This window comes from Ipomoea nil, unplaced genomic scaffold, assembly GCF_001879475.1.
Source record: "Ipomoea nil cultivar Tokyo-kokei standard unplaced genomic scaffold, Asagao_1.1 scaffold0666, whole genome shotgun sequence".
NCBI classification, from domain to species: domain Eukaryota; kingdom Viridiplantae; phylum Streptophyta; class Magnoliopsida; order Solanales; family Convolvulaceae; genus Ipomoea; species Ipomoea nil.
The window spans coordinates 1,011,737-1,028,731 of record NW_017617094.1 but is presented as its reverse complement, the minus strand read 5'-3'; the positions used below and the strand labels follow the sequence as shown (position 1 = coordinate 1,028,731).

Below are 16,995 nucleotides of genomic sequence, written 5' to 3'. Positions count from 1 at the left end.
ATCATTATACGGTGCACATAGCAACGTTGTTTTGTATTTTGTTATAAAATTATGTGTTTCAGGTATAAAATTTTTGTACATTCGAAATGCGCCTCTCAAAACGACGTTGTTTTGTATTTTGTTATAAAATTATGTGTTTCAGGTATAAAATTTTTGTACATTCGAAATAGGGAATTTTTATCTTTTTAAAAAAGATTATATGTTTTCAGGTATAAAATTATGTGTTTTCAGGTATAAAATTATGTGTTTTCTATTATATAATTCTGTACATTCGAAACATGAGAATTTTCAGTTATAAAATTCTGTGTTTTCAGGTATAAAATTATGTGTTTTCTATTATATAATTGTATACATTCGAAACATGGGGATTTTCAGTTATAAAAATGATGTGTTTTCAGGCATAAAATTATTTGTTTTCAGGTATAAAATTCTGTGTTTTCTATTATACAATTCTGTACTTTCGAAACATGAATTTTTTTTTAAGGGATTAACAACAAACACGCAAAAAAAATCAAAATGGCATCGTTTTGGGCCAGGGCGCACAATGCACCGTGCGCCCTGGTGCATGGTATAATTTGCCCTGCCCCCTCAGCCTTGGCTAAGGAGTGGGAGTAATGGTTATTGACTCTATGAACATAACGTACTACACAACCATTCAAATTATCATAAAGGGTCCGCATGAGCAGCTCAACTGGTCATAGAGGTGAAAGTTGAAAAAAATGACAGCAAAGATCTAGGGCCGGGATGGTCCATACAATTATTTGCCTTTATATTATTAACAAATTTTTCATTTCAAAAAACAGGGCAAACAATTTTTAAAAACAAAATTTGAAAGAAAGTATAAATGCACAAAAAATACAAATACTTTATATAACTTGTATTACTACTAACTAGTTTGATTGGTTTTGCAGATGATAACATTCTCTTCTTCGAGGCTAATATCAGGAGGTTGGGGTTATTAAGCTCTGTCTGATTGATTAGGCTAACAGTATCTCTGTAAATCTCTTTTATTCTAAAAAATGATCCCACTTTCACATCATTCCATTTACAAATCATCTACTATTTACACTATATCCCTATAAATCTCTCTCACTTTCAAAAATAAATCTCACTTTCATTTTATATTATATATATATATATATATATATATATATATATATATATATATATAATAAAATAATAAAAAAGAAATGAAAAGATAAAGCAAAGGATGGCAGCCAGCAGCCTTCCTGCCCTGAATTACTAAAGTACAAAAGGCTGCTATTTGGCAGCCTTTTTTGTACTTTGCAAATTTGCATGCAGTGCAAACTTGCATTCCACATCAGCTTGCTATCATATTTAAAAAAAAAAAAAAAAAAAAAGCACAAGGCATGTCAGCTTGCAAAGATGAAATTTGCAGGGTTAACTTTAGTTTTATGAGTATTTGTCTGATCACGTCGTGAACTACCACAAGTCTAATGTATGCTTTAGCAAGAACACGGTAGATGCAGATAGGGAGGATGTGGCGCTTGTTTTGGGGTTCCTCAGGCTCCTAACTTTGGTAAATATTTGGGTTTGCCATCATTTGTAGCCTGGTTTAAAAATCAGCTTTTTCATACATTGAAGATAAAATTAAACAGATGATTAATTCATGAATAAGAAGCTTTTATCGCATGCGAGTAATGAGATTCTCTTTATAAAAACGGTGGCTCAAGCTATGCCTACGTTTAGTGTTTTTTTACTGTCCGACTCTGTCTGTGTTGCTCTTGAGAGAACCATGAATCGTTATTGGTGGGGTACTGGCAGTGACATGGGTATTCATTGGAAAGCTTGAGATTGATTATGCATTCCAAAGAAATTCGGGGGCCTAGGTTTCAAGGAGCTTCAGATTTTCAATTTGGCAATATTAGGGAAGCATGCTTGGCGATTTTTAACTAAGCCCCACTCTTTGGTTGCTAGGGTATATAAGGTAAGATACTATCCAGAACTTCTTTCAGGGAGGCATCCCTGCGTAATAATCCTAGCTATTGTTGGAGGAGTATCGTGGCGGCACAAGATTTAGTTCATGGTGGTATTAGGAAGAGGATTGGTAATGGGGAATCTACATTAATTTGAGGACATCTTTGGCTTTTAGATGATCATGATCCTGTGGTCTAGACAGATATGCTTGAGCAGTAGAGTGGCTCATTAGTAGTTAGCTTAATTGATCAAGAAACCAAAACGAAGGACCTGGATATCCTAGCCGATATTTTCACGCTAGGGACCGGATTGTTAATGTTCCCATGTGCCTGTATATTAGGATGGTTGGTACTGGAAAGATGACCCAAAGGGATGTTATTCAGCGAAAAGTGGCTATAGGCATGTGGTTGGTGACTACTCTACCACCCCCCCAATAGTTTTAATAAGTGGATCACTCTACGGAAAATTAAAACCTCCCTAAATGAAAGGACTTTCTTGTGGAAAGCATTAAGTGCAGTGGTATCCTTCCAACCACTAACAATCTGATTTTAAAGAGAGTGGAAGTGGATCCATCATGCCCTATGTGTGTCATGAGAATATAATGCATGCATTAGTTTCATGTGATTTCTCCTTGTTGGTTTGGCGTGAATCTTGTTTGACTGTTTCTGCAATATTTATCAATAACTTTCCAGTGTGATTCTCTCATGCAATGAGCAGGGACGGAGCCAAAAGGGGGCAGCTGCCCCCCTCACCCCACCCCCACCGCCACCCCATATATAATTTTTGTATGTATATATAGTATATGTTTTAGTACTAGTATAAAAAAACTAATGAATGTCAACAAGTAAGGAGTTAGATTAGTTGGTAAAGTATATGTTTGGTAATAAGAAATGTTTCAACTTGGGTTTAAATCCTTGCATTAACAAAGTTTTATATATTTTTGAGTCATTTTCCATGGCTTCGACACAGTCACTTTTTAAATATTTATTACACACACACACACACATATATATAACATTCTTTTATATTAATAGTGAGATGCGTAATTTATAATGTGTTTTCTATTCAAATTATTTTATCAAATTAATTATGTTTCATATTTTGTTATGAATATTTTTATAAAGTTTCGATGTGTTTTATTTTTGGCATATATCCAACAATATTTACAACTATATTTCTTAGGTAATAGTTATAAAAAAATTCTTAGGTAATTTATTTATTTATTTTTAAATTATCTCTTTTGTTTTAATGTTTTGCTTTGAAAATTTTTTTTGAATCCGTACTACTTCATCTCCTCAATCGAATTTCTGGCTCCTTTCCTGGCAATGAGTGTTCCTAATGAGGATAATCTTGTGTTGGCTGCGGCAGTACTGTATCATATATGGAAGGGAAGGAAAAAAGCTGTTTGGAAGGCATCTCTAATGTTACCCAAGAGGGTTTGGGCGGCGACAGAAGCATCCACGAAAGCGTGGCAACAGGTGCATCAGCGGCGGTCTACTGCAGCTGCCACTTCCGTTCCTCGCACTGCCCCCTCGCCTGCCATGCATCCCAGGTGCCATTTCGATGCTGCTTTCCACCCATCGTCTCGGAAGGCATCCTTTGGAGAGGTCCTATTATCGCCGGAAGGAAGGTTTGTGGTAGCCACCAGTGGACCACTTTCGGATTGCTCTTCTCCCCCTATTGGCTGAATCACTTGCATGCAAGGAAGCTCTCTTATTGTTAAAGGGTCGGGATGTGTCGACAGTCGAGTTGTTTATGGATTGCTCAACCTTATAGTGTTACTTGACTTCTTCCGGCCCTGCTCTGCTCTCTCGTTTCACGATTGATTATTGCAGGACTGCCATGTATGTCCACTTTTATGTATTGTTTCGTTAAATTAGTACCAAGTCTTGATAATGTTTTAGCTCATATTCTTGCTTCTGCCGCCTCTGTTCAGACTAGCTGGGACTCAGTTCCACTAGACTCTATTTCTGTTTTGCTCAGTTAATCTATTTATGCTATGTGTTTGCTTTTAAAAAAGCTAGTTTGATTGGTGTGATTGATTGTGCACTCTCATCCAAAGAGATTAAGAGTTCAAAACCCCATTTAGTATTAATTATACATTTGTTGATTTTAATTGGGATTACCCAAAGCTTTTTTTTTAAACACCAATTCATATTATAGGAAATAAACTAGTAATTCACCCGGGCGATGCACGGGAAAAAATTATGTTATTATAAATATAAATAAAAAATAGAAAAACTAAAATATTTTAAATTATTTAATATAAGAATATTTTTGAGCTTCCATTGGTCAAGTATTTATTATTTTTATAGAATACAAAATTAAAATTAAAATTAAAATTTTGTATGGTTAATATAATCTCTAATTATGTGCATATTCAAATAAACTTATCGAGAGAATTTACATAATTACATTGATTTATTTTTAATTGTATTTCATCTATATTATAATTTTCACAATACGAATAATAACTAAGATAATTACATTTGGAAAGCAAATTTTAAATTTTGTATGTGTAAATTTAAACTCTAATTGAACACATTTTTTATATGATTATATAATATATAGCTATTTTATTTTTCAAAAGTATATTTTTATATGATTATATAATATATAGATATTTTATTTTTTAAATGTTGTGCTTTTTTTTTTAATTATTTTTTTATAATAAAGGATGTTGTGACATTAATTGTAACATTAAATATTTCCCAAACTATATAGCTTTATTATATAAAGGATGTTGAATACACAAAGGAACGAAAGAAATCCAACAAGATGCACTATCATGTGAATCAATAGTCCGAGTATGAGCCAATTGATTCCCTAATATGCAGATATGACAGAAAAACACCATTTCAAAGTGCTTGGTAAAATAATGACAACCTTCAATGATACAACCACTATATGAGTAATTCAAGATTGACGAGTTTAGTAGACAAACAACATTTAAACAATCAGATTTCACTCGAATTCTTCCACAACTTTTGTCCTGCATCCAAGAGAGTGCTTCTTTTACAACCAAAGCTTCGATCGTATGGGAATAGTCAAGACATCGAAGGGGTCCTCGGCGTGCGGCAATGAAGTCTTTTGATGGAGAAAATAACGAAGGTAAATAAGCTCCCACCTCGGTCGAGAAACACAGCCACATCCACTTGACAAATCACAACATCTGTATGTAAATAGCGGTCTGCGTGGACACCTTGCGTATTTTAATTAATTGCTCTATCCTATCTTTTCAAAAAAAAATAATAAATTGTTCTATTATCCACCTCTTTAATCAGGAGTTATAAGACAAATAATAGGATATATTGTATAATATAGTACTAATTATATATTTATTTTGTTACAGTAAATCAACATCTCTCTTGATATTATTTTTTTTAACGCCGCGTGAACTTTAATTAATATATGGCGGTGGTTTTGGTCCGCTATGATATTATTGTTAAATTATGTGGTTTATTTGATAGATTCGGGTCCACCTTGTAAGGTAGATTTGGGGTCTAAATGTTCACCATTTATATATTAAATGTTCGCAATTTATTTTTTAAAAATTCACAGTTTGTATATTATTAACCCATAATGTTAACATATATGTAGTTGATTACTTTGTTTTATATTCACAAGTTCCTTTCCAATACTCCAGTCACATAATATTAACAGATTAGGATTTGATAACTTTGTATTGTATTCAAAAATTTCCTTCTACAGTGTGTTTTGACTTAAAAACACAATTTATATACTAGAAGTTCATAATTTCAATACACAATTTATACGTCGTTTATGATTAAGGTCCACCTAGCAGGATGGACCCGATTCATGTTATAACAACTCCATATTAATATATTATTGCGTCGGCACCTAAACAATTGTATAAGGTTTGTTCTGAATTGAAGTCTGAACTGAGCTTCATAAAAAAAACATTGCCAAGGACGAGTAGCTTTCCATTCATCATATCGCCGGTGAAAGTAAAATCTGAACTTTATTCCTTGCCGTACTTATGGCGCATGCTCCAGTAATGTTTCTACTGGGACAACTTTCAACCTTGATCCGTGATGAGTACTCACTGCTGGGAGGGCTCAGAGAAGACGCAGAAGACATCAGAAATGCTTTGGATCGCCTAACGGCTGCCTTGAGAGTCGCCGATGAGATGGAAGAAATTGATCCTCAAGTTCAAGCCTGGGTGAGGATAGTCCGGGAGCTGGCTTATGACACTGAAGATGTTCTTGACGAATTCCTGTTCCGATTTGGAGGTGGCCGGACCGGTGGTGGAGGGATCTACACTAAGATCAACAACATATACACTTCCCTCAAGAACTTGAGAGCTCGGCGCAGGCTTGCTCTTGCACTTCGCAGGATCAAGGCCAAAGTCAACGAGAACTCGCAATATCAGCCAAGCTTGCCAACAACCTTTCCAGGCACGGTTCGTCACGGCCACAACAAAAGGATGTATGATAGTAGAGGGGATGCTCGTTTGGTAGAAGATTCAGATCTGGTAGGTATTGAAAATCCCAAGCAATTTCTTGTTAATCTCTTACTTGCTAATGATGAGGAGTTGAAGGTCCATTCTGTAGTGGGCATGGGGGTTTGGGAAAGACTACTTTGGTTAAACAGACATATGATGATGCGGAAGTGAAAAATCACTTCCAGTATCGTGTGTGGGTTACAGTTTCTGAAACTTTTGAGATTAAGGAGTTGTTGAAAGATGCAATTAAACAACTTGTGGAGCAAACTAAGCAAGGTCTCCCTCAAGACTTTGAAGCCATGGGCTCTACTCGATTGAAAGAATTTGTCAAGGAGATTCTTTCGAGTCGAAGGTACATCATTATTTTCGACGACATATGGGACGTTAATGCTTGGATGGAAATCAGATGTGTTCTTCCCAAACAGGCTTTTGGTAGCCGTGTAGTTATCACCACGCGAAATAACAAAATAGGTGCTCAGGCATGTCATGATACCCGCGGTGTTGTATACTCTTTAAACAATTTGTCTCCTGAAGATTCTTGGACTTTGTTTTGCAGAAAGACATTCTTATGCGATCCATGTCCGCAACACTTGGTTAATATCACCAGAAACATCTTAAAGAGATGTCATGGTTTACCCCTAGCGATTGTGGTTATTGCGGGGGTGTTGGCCACAAAGAATGAGGACATTGAAGAATGGGAAAGATTCCAGCAAAGTCTCAACATCCAATTAGTAGAAGGCAATGATATGACAAAGAACATGAAGAATTTACTTTCTCTAAGTTACTATGATTTACCGTATTATCTAAAGTATTGTTTTTTGTACATGTGCATCTTCCCCGAGGGTATCATCATCCCAAAAACGCAAGTGATTCAACTATGGATTGCAGAAGGATTTGTTAGAGAGAACAACCAACAAGTAAAAGAAGAAGTCGCTGAAGCCTATCTTAATGAATTACTTCATCGAAACTTAATCCAAATTGGAAGGAAAACTATAGTTGAAAAGATTAAGGGCTTCCGAGTGCACGACATTTTACGAGAAATTGTTCTTTCTAAGTTAGTGGAGCAAAACTTTGCAACCATTGCTAATAGGCGAAACATAGAATCACCCAACCAGTTTCGACGCCTAGTAATCCATAGATTTGATGAACAAATTTTGAAGAGCACTACATCAAAAAAGAATCTTCGTTCCTTATTGATCATCGAATCCCTTTCAAGTTTGAATGTGTCACTTTTGTTATCAAAGTTATTCACTTGCAGTTATAATCCTCTAAAGGTCTTGGATTTAAGAGGTGCTCAACTAGAGGAAATCCCAGAACAAGTTTTTAACTTGTTTCAATTGAAGTATTTGAGTTTGAGGGGTACAAAGTTGAGAAGCGTTCCTAAGTCTATAGGACGTCTTCAAAACTTAGAGACACTTGATCTGAGGTACACTCGTGTGAATGAGTTACCGGCTGAGCTCTCAAAACTATGTAAACTCCGACATCTCCACTGTTACTCGAATTCTCATGTGAGATTTAATCTTTGGAGTGGTGGTGAAATACCAAGCTTTAAAGCTCTATTTAAGGTTGGGGAATTATTGTTTTTACAAAAGTTGTGTCATATACAAGCAAAAGATACTACTAGGGGCAAAGTAGTGTCTGAGATAGGAAAGCTAACACAACTAAGAAGACTAGGAGTTACTATGTTGAGACAAGAAGATGGCATAGAATTATGTTCGTCCTTGAAAAAGTTGACAAATCTTTGCTCTTTAGATCTTTGTTTGGCCTCAGAAGATGAGATCCTTGATATTACACTTGATCTTCCTCTCCGTCTTCGTCAATTAAAATTGATAGGCCGTCTTGAGAGGGCACCTCAATGTTTATCCTCACTTTTAGGCTTGACCAGTCTATCCTTGATATGGAGTAGACTTTCTGAAGATCCGCTGCCGCTCCTCCAAGATCTGCCCATATTAACAAATCTTGTTCTTATGAAATCTTATGAAGGGGAAGGATTGTGCTTCAAGGCCGAAAAGTTCTCAAAGCTCAAGTTTCTGGTTATCTCTAGTTTTGAGGCACTGAAATGGATAACAATGGAGGAAGGTTCATTGCGTCATCTTGAAGTGTTTGCCTTGTTTAAATGCGAATTGTTTGAGCAGGTGCCACTAGGTATTGAATATTTGTTTAATCTTAGGATATCTCATTTCTCTGAATTAGCTGACAAATTGATGGAAACTTTAGAGAAAAAATATCTCACATCCCAACCATTTACACTTCCAAGTTGATAGATGGTAAGCATTACAATTTTTCATAATGGTCCGAAATTGTAGTATGTGTTAATGGTCATGTAAGTTGTATTAGTTTTTAATTAATTAATAAGGTGATAGTTCCAATTGTGAATTGTGTTTACTTTAATTATATTGTCTTACATACTCCGTACAATTTAAGAGTCTTCAATAATATCTGTCATGTAATTTGGGATGCCATATACATGGCTCAACCCATGTTACTTCTATCTTCTTTTATTATTGTTCTTTGTTTTATTATTTGTTTTAAGTTGTACTAGTTTTAATTTTTATCATATATAATACAACTTTCTTGATGTTGTCTAATATTAATACAAGAAAAGAACTTAAACTAGTTAGTACAATTATATAAAAAAAATTGGTGTAAGATATATATGATTTGTAGACTATATTGGTGACCTCTAATGTCCTTTGAAAATGTTCAGCATAAGATTTATCCACAAGTTTGCAGCATATGTGTTTTTATTATTATTATTATTATTATTATTAATTCTTTAATGCCACTTTATGTGGTACTATGTCAGAGATGATTATTGTTACGATAACTTGTTTAACTACAAAGTTTAAGGGTGTGTTTGGTTGGTGGGTTTTGCCCATAAGAATGAGTATGAAAGTGATTGTTATTGTTTGGTTGATAGGTTTTTAGAACACTACTATGAGTTTCGAATACCCCTTCAATTGAAAAACTCATACCCAAATAAAATAAGGGTTTCATTCCCTTATTCATTCTCAAGCACTATTATTAGTAACCATTACCATTCCACCGTACTACCAAACATGTTAAATACTTTCACCAAAACCCATTATCATTACCAAGTATTTGATAACCATTTCGATTCCGATTCCTATGTGCGAACCAAACACAACCTAATAAAAATCTTACCCAACAATAGAATGCTGTGAATCCCTTCATAACCTAAGTTGTTAGTGGAAAAAAAATCACGAAGAAGATTGCTCAAGCTGTTCTATAAATCACTAAATGAGATGATATTTCTTAATTAAACTCAAAGTGTTGCAAGATATTCTGAATTTTAAGGCATAGAATGAACGCACCATATTAGATTAATATCCTATTCACATATATAGATGTTGGAAATTAGCAGGTCTTTAGAAGCACAAAAGTATTCCTATGGGATAGGAAGATGGAAGGTTCTATATATGTACACACTATATATCCCATTAAAAAAAAAAAGTTATAACTAACTCTTAGGGTAAAAAGACTAATAAGCCCCTAATGCCTCAAGGCTTATAACAGCAGCAAGCAACAGAGAAATGAGAAGTCACTTGGCTAGCTCATTGGATGTGTTATGCTTCATCAGTTTTGTATACTATATTCATTAGTCGATCAATTAAATATTCTTGATCACCTAGGCCTAATTGATCACCTAGGCCGAGCTCAGGGCTCGGCTAAGAGGCCATCAAGGCCCGGCCCCGTGTCCCGCCTCGGTTACTAAGGTTGAGCCCAGGGGGCTCGGCCACGGCCATCAAGGCTGAGCTCAGAACTCAACCTCAGTCAATTAGGGCCCGGTCATAGGACTGGACATGGTCAAGCCGTCAAGGACAGTTGTAACTACCTCTACTTGTCTATACTAGTCTAGTATCAATACAAGAGAATGAACTTGAACTAGCTAGTAAATTTTCTTTTTAAAATGCCTATTGTCCTTTGAAAGTGTTCACCAAAGATTTATCAAAAAGTTTGCTGTATATGTTTTTATTCTTTGCCAATAAAATGCAAAATCCTCTCACCCCTATCCCAATCCGACAAAATAGTAGAGTGGTAAATCACAGTGACTCATCAACCGATTAAGTGGGAGAAAATTACTATATATGTTTTTTATTCTTTGATGCCATTTTATGTGGTACTATGTCAAAGATTACTGTTAAGATAAGTTGTTTATATACAAAGTTTAATAATGAAGATATTGCACAACAATAGATTCCTCTATTCGTTTACACCTTAACTAAGTACCACTAAGAATGTATATATACAAGTTTGATAGGAAGATGGAAGATTAATATGCACTCTCTATCCCATTTGATTTTTTTTTTCTTTTTTGTTTTGTTTTGTTTTGTTTTGTATTTTGTTTTTTGTTGTTGTTGTTTTTGTTTTTGTTTTTTGTTTTTGTTTTTGGGTATACTATATTCATTAGTCAATTAACTATTCATTTTTCACTCATATCATCAACTGGGAATTCAATTCAGTTAATAATAGCACTTTCTAAAAAACAAGAAAATGTATTTTTAATCCACCAATTATGTAAATATTTTCGTTTTAATCCTTGTCCTTTAGTCATTACAAAATAGATTCCTAACTACTAACGTTATAAAAGAAGTTACAATTATGAATATTTAGTTTCATTCTTTTAATTTGAGATTGTGTTTATGTATATAACCAAATTAAGTTCTTACCCAAGGTCTCGTGTCCCGAATCTGTAAAACATCTTCGACCTATAGGACTATGCAACGTCTCGTATAAGCTTCTCACCAAGACAATGGTAAGGAGACTGAAAGCAGCATCCAAAAAACTTATTGGACCCCATCAGACCAGTTTTGTACCGGAAAGACAAATCACCGACAACATCATCGTGTACCAAGAACTTCTCAATTCAATGAACAACAAGAAAGGTCCTAGGGGATGGATGATGCTCAAAGTTGACCTCGAGAAAGCCTACGATAGGCTAGCTTGGGGATTCATAGACGAAACACTTCAGGATATTTGTTTCAATCCTTAGTGGTGGAGGAACATCATGACATGTGTGACAACACCGAGATTAGCCATCAATTGCGATGGAATACATTCTAATTGGTTCCACCCTGCTAGAGGAATCCGACAGGGAGATCCCATCTCACCACTTCTCTTTGCACTATGTCTAGAAAAACTTAGTTATGCTATTAACGTTTCTGTAAATGCAGGTCACTGGAAAGGCATAATGACAACTCGGGATGGCCCTCTCATATCCCATCTCTTTTTCGCCAATGATATGGTGCTGTTCGGCGAAGCCACGCTTGTGCAAGCTTCAGAAATGAAGGGTTGCCTAGACGCTTCTGTACCAGTTCTGGTCAAAAAATGAATCTGCAGAAATCAGCAATCTTCTTCTCTAATAATACACCGCTTTCCCTCCAGGAGTCCATTACCAATTTCATTGGTATATCTAAGGTGGAAGATCCAGGCAAATACTTGGGGATGCCTTCAATCCAGGGTAGACTAAAACAACAAGCTTTCTCAGGGGTCCTTGAAAGAGTTCAATCCAGATTAGCAGGCTGGAAATCAAGAACACTCTCCCTTGCTCGCCGCCAGGTGCTAGCCCAATCTGTTCTTTCTGCAATCCCATACTATTCAATGCAGACTATGCCTTTACCAGCTGGGATCATCGACTCTATTGAGAAACAAATTCGAGGCTTTTTGTGGGGTAGTTCAGAGGGCTCAAGAAGAATCCATTTGGTCAGTTGGGATGTTGTCACTCAAAGTAAACAGTGTGGTGGACTTGGCATTCGGAAATTGAAGGAAATGAACCAAGCTTTCTTAGCTAAACTTGGCTGGAGAATGCTACATGAAAAAGGTAGTTTGTGGGCTCAGTTGATGAGATCCAAATACTCAGTTAACAGTGACGATGTATCACTTTGGCAACCAAAAAGAAGCATGTTCCCCATCTGGAAAGGCTTTCTAAGCTCCAAGCATATCCTCCAAGATGGCATCAAGAGAGTGGTACACAATGGCAATAACACCCTATTTTGGATCGACAAATGGTTGGATAACTCCTCCCTAAGACTTCGCCTTTCCGAAGCAATCCCCCTTCCCGAGCTTTACAGATTAGTTTCTTGCTACTGGGATCCCAACATTGGGTGGCGGTGGAACCAGCTCAATAACTTACTTCCAGAGGAAATCTTAGACCAATTGGCGGCAGTAATAATTAGCAATGACCCTAAGGACAATGATTCGCTAGGATGGCGCCATGAATCCTCTGGTAAGTTCTCCATCAGCTCTGCGTATGATGCAGCTTTAAGACCTCCTACTATGGCCAATGACGTCAAGTGGAAGAGTATTTGGAAACTAAAAGTTCCTAATAAGATTTGTATATTCATCTGGACTGCGATGCATGGAAAAATCTTGACTAGTAGCAATAGATATAAGAGGGGTCTCTCTGACTGTGACAAATGTATTCGCTGTGTAACCATGACGGAGAACACACAACATGTTCTTTGGGACTGTCCAGCAGCCAAGGAGGTTCTGGATCTTGTTATCCCTTGTCTTTTGTCGTCTCCAAATCTGTCATTTGAGGATTGGCTGTATCTAGGCATCAAAAGAAGTGGTGGAAGTAGTCATCCCTCTAATAGGTCTACCCTTTTCGCAATCACCCTTTGGTGAATTTGGAGGTGGAGAAATGATGCGGTCTTCAACAACCAGGAGAAAACACTCTCCTTCAAAGTTGAATGGATAAAAACACAGGTTGAGGAAGCTTCTAAAGCCTTTGGAAAAACCAGAACACCCCTCCTGAGTTCTTGGTATAAACTCTGTTGGACGAGACCCCCAGCTGGGGCTATTAAGATTAACGTTGATGCCTCTTTTGATCTCCAGACAAACAGAGCAGGCTGCGGAGGAGTACTCGCTAGAGATGATTCAGGCTCTTGGTTGGCCGGTTACACGTACAGCATCGGGATCTGCTCTCCATTGGAAGCTGAGGCTTGGGCTCTCTTAAAGGGCATACAACTGGCAAACCACCTAGGCTTCAGGAATGTGATATTTGAAACTGATTCGAAGGAGCTCTCTGAAAGTGTTGCCGGGAACCAGTCTTCCAACAACGTTGTTCAGAACCTTGTAGCGGCTTACATCCATGAGTGAAGAGCTTTTAATGCATGGAGTTTGCTCCCTATTTTCCGTGAACAGAACTTCCTAGCAGACGCACTGGCAGTTAACGCCAAGGGCCTCCCCAAGGTATCCATATCCTCAACAATCCGCCAGTTGATCTCATGGGCATCTTACAAGATGATCGATATGGACAGTATACCAACTTGGCGTCAAACATGTTAATAGCTGTGCTTTATTTTTGGGTTCCCCTTCCATTTGATATAAAAAAAAAATTAAATTAATCCCCTTCCATTTGATATCAATTAACAATATTGGCCTTTGGGTTCTTCGGTCCAAGAATAATACAGGTTAAGAATGTGTATGGTGTAGTCAGTTACCCACATCTTTTGTGAATGCCCTGAGGCATGTCGGGCTTGAGGTGTGGCTGATATTTTTTGTGGCCGATCTACTTTCGACTTAGTTGAGAGTGTTTTGGATATACATGATCATGACCAAGTATGGTTTCTCGTTTTTGGACACTATGGAAGGTTAGAAATGACATGATGTGGAATGAGAAGGCTTGGTCTATGGATATGATAATGCACCAGGTTGATTCTTTTGTTTCTGCATGGCGCCAAGCATATATCACCTCGCATTCGTAGCTTCTCCATACAACAAGCTCTACAGTAGCTTGGTCACCCCCCCCCCCCCCCTATTGGAAAGCTTAAATGTAATGTTCATGCTTCTCTATTGTCGAATGGGGTGGGGTTCGGTGCAGTCATTAGAGACCGTACAGGCCAATTTGTGGCAGCTTACGCAGGCTTATTACAATGCACACGAGACCCTTATGTTGCTGAACCGATGGCTTTCAAGGAGGCTCTTACTTGGTTAAAGAATAGTCATATGTCTCATGTAATTGTTGAATCTGATTGCTTGAACCTTTGTTCAAGCTGTAACTACTTGTCTGCAGATTTTTCATATGTTGGTCTTCTCATTAAGCAATGTCGGTTGATTGCTTGTGACATTGGGAACATAGTCCACCATGTCAAAAGGTCAGGGAATCATGTGTTGCTCATGTGCTTGCACGGGCGACTGTTTCATCATCTGTCCTTGGTGTGTGGGATATATGGTTTTCCACCCAGTTGTATTGCTGGTTTGCTATGATTTATGATGCAGTTTGGTTTTTTTTAAAAAAAAATGTTAAGATGTAGAACCGCAATAGAAGAACCCTTAATTTCAACCCACCAGTTCTATAACACACACCCTCTGGCTACTGCTCGCGTTGTTCTCCAACCCCTTCAAATCCAACGCTATCGCCGCGCTCCCCAACCACTTTGCGCTCTTTAAAATTCCACACCCATTTCCACTCCTACCGGCAAAAATTTCAATCTTTAAGATTTCTCCTTATTGCTCAACCTCTCCACCATCTTTTCAAGCTTGGATTTTTTTCAAGGTGTAGTAGGCGTGAACCCACCACGCACTAAGCTTGATTTTACAGTAACAAGAGTCCATCGACGTCCTCAGCTTTGCCGGAAACTTTAACGCTAGATTCCTAATGTTAATTCGCACGAAAAGACACGGATCCATGGCTGGCCGCCCTCCCTACCAAAAAAATCTCAATCTCAGAAGTGGTTGTGAATCAAATAGAAAGTAAATAGGGAGAGCATAGTTGATTTTGTCTATTAGCGGATGAGAAGAAATGAGGAATAAAATGGAAAAATATTGGGAAAATGACACTTTTTCTCCCTGTGTTATATACTTGTAGCATTTTTTTCCATGAATTATTTAAGTGACAGTTTCTCCCTGATATGTTAAATAGACATATTTAGTCTTAAAATATATATATATTTTATTTATTTTTCTTCTCTAACAAATTATAACTACGATTTGGTTCAAACCGAACAGACACTATACCAACCAAACAGAAATATTCTGATGACAATTTAGAACCGGAACACGATATTTGAGTTTATTAAAATTGCGAACCGAAACTACCAGTTCTTCTTCTGAATTGAAAAAAATAAAATACACCAATTGTTGAATTTAGAATATTTTAAAAATAAAAAATAATTTTAACAGAAAGTTTGAACTAGCAGTTCAAATTAGATCCGAAATCGTAAACCGACGATTCAAAAACAAAACCAAATCGCGATTATATATACTTATATGTGAGAATCAGAATAAATGCGAAAGAGAACATACAATATTTACAAATACTATAATTTTAATTTTAAGCTAATGTAGTAATTGTTTTGATTCGAACCTCCGATTCACGGTTCACGATTCAGTATCTAGTTTTTTCAGTTCCCGATTTTAATAAATTGAAACCCAAATATTGGGTTCTGGTTCAGAATCATAACCGAAAAATTTTGATTTGATTGCTATAGTGTCCGATTCAATTCGAACTGAACCGTGATCATCCCTACTTATAAGCAATAATTTGTTGAAGAAGAAAAATAAATAAAATATTTATTTTAAGGGTAGAAATGTCCATTTAACATATCGGGGGGGGGGGGGGGAGGGGGGGGGGGGGGGAAACCGTCACTTTTATAATAATTGAAGGGGCTAATGTGGATACGTGAATAATTCAGATGGAAAAAACGTTATAAGCATATAATTTTAGAGCCGTCAAAACGGGCTTAGCCCGCCGGCCCGCCCCGCCCCGCCCTTACTTAGGTAGGAGGCGGGTTTTGAAAATAGAGGACCGTTTAGGAGCGGGCTTTTTTGGCCCGGCCCGCTTAGGCCCGCGGCCTGCCAAGCTCGCCCCGCCGGGCCCGCGGGCTACCCGCCATTATTTTATTTTATTTTATATAAAACATTTTTATATAAAATTTGCACTTTAAAATTATTTTTATGTGTAATATTTTTGGACTTTGTAGTTGTGACTAGTTTGATGTTTGATAAACTATGAACTTTGAACTTTATGTTTGATTATTATGTTTCATGTGAGTTATGACTTATGTATCAATTTATTTTACTCCCTCCGTCCCGAATTGGTTGTCTCATTTGCTTTTTGCACGTTTTTTAAGGAATTAAAGTAAATGTTATATATTTTCCAATTATGCCATTCACTTTTTCACTTTTGGAAATAAAAGCAAAAGTCATAAGGGTAATTTGGGAAAAAGTAGAATGATGGTGATGTTCAATTTTGGAAAGAGGACAACATTTTGGGACAAACTAAAAAGGAAAGTAAGACATGCAAAATGGGACAGAGGGAGTAATTAGTTTGATGTTTGATGCACAATTTTTTTTTTTAAAAAAAAGGGTTTTGGGCGGGGGCCCGCCTAGCCCGCGGGCCATTGGCGGGGCGGTCGGGCCTGTCAAACCTAGGACCGTTTAGGAGCGGGCTTTTTTAGCCCGCCTCGTTTAGGCCCGCGGCCCGCCGGGCTTTGGCCCGACCCACCCCGCTAGCCCGTATTGACAGCACTATATAATTTTGAGGGAAAAAGTGACATTTTCCCTAAAACATTTGGTTAATGAATTTGGTCTTGGGAGAAGAAATTAGGAAAAAAAATGGCAAAAGA

General features: G+C 37.0%; 1 pseudogene; it reads left to right on the top strand.

Moving 5' to 3' along the window:
- The first annotated feature begins 5,852 nt into the window (after positions 1-5,852).
- On the top strand, positions 5,853-8,747 carry LOC109174815 (annotated as a pseudogene).
- Positions 8,748-16,995: the final 8,248 nt, after the last annotated feature.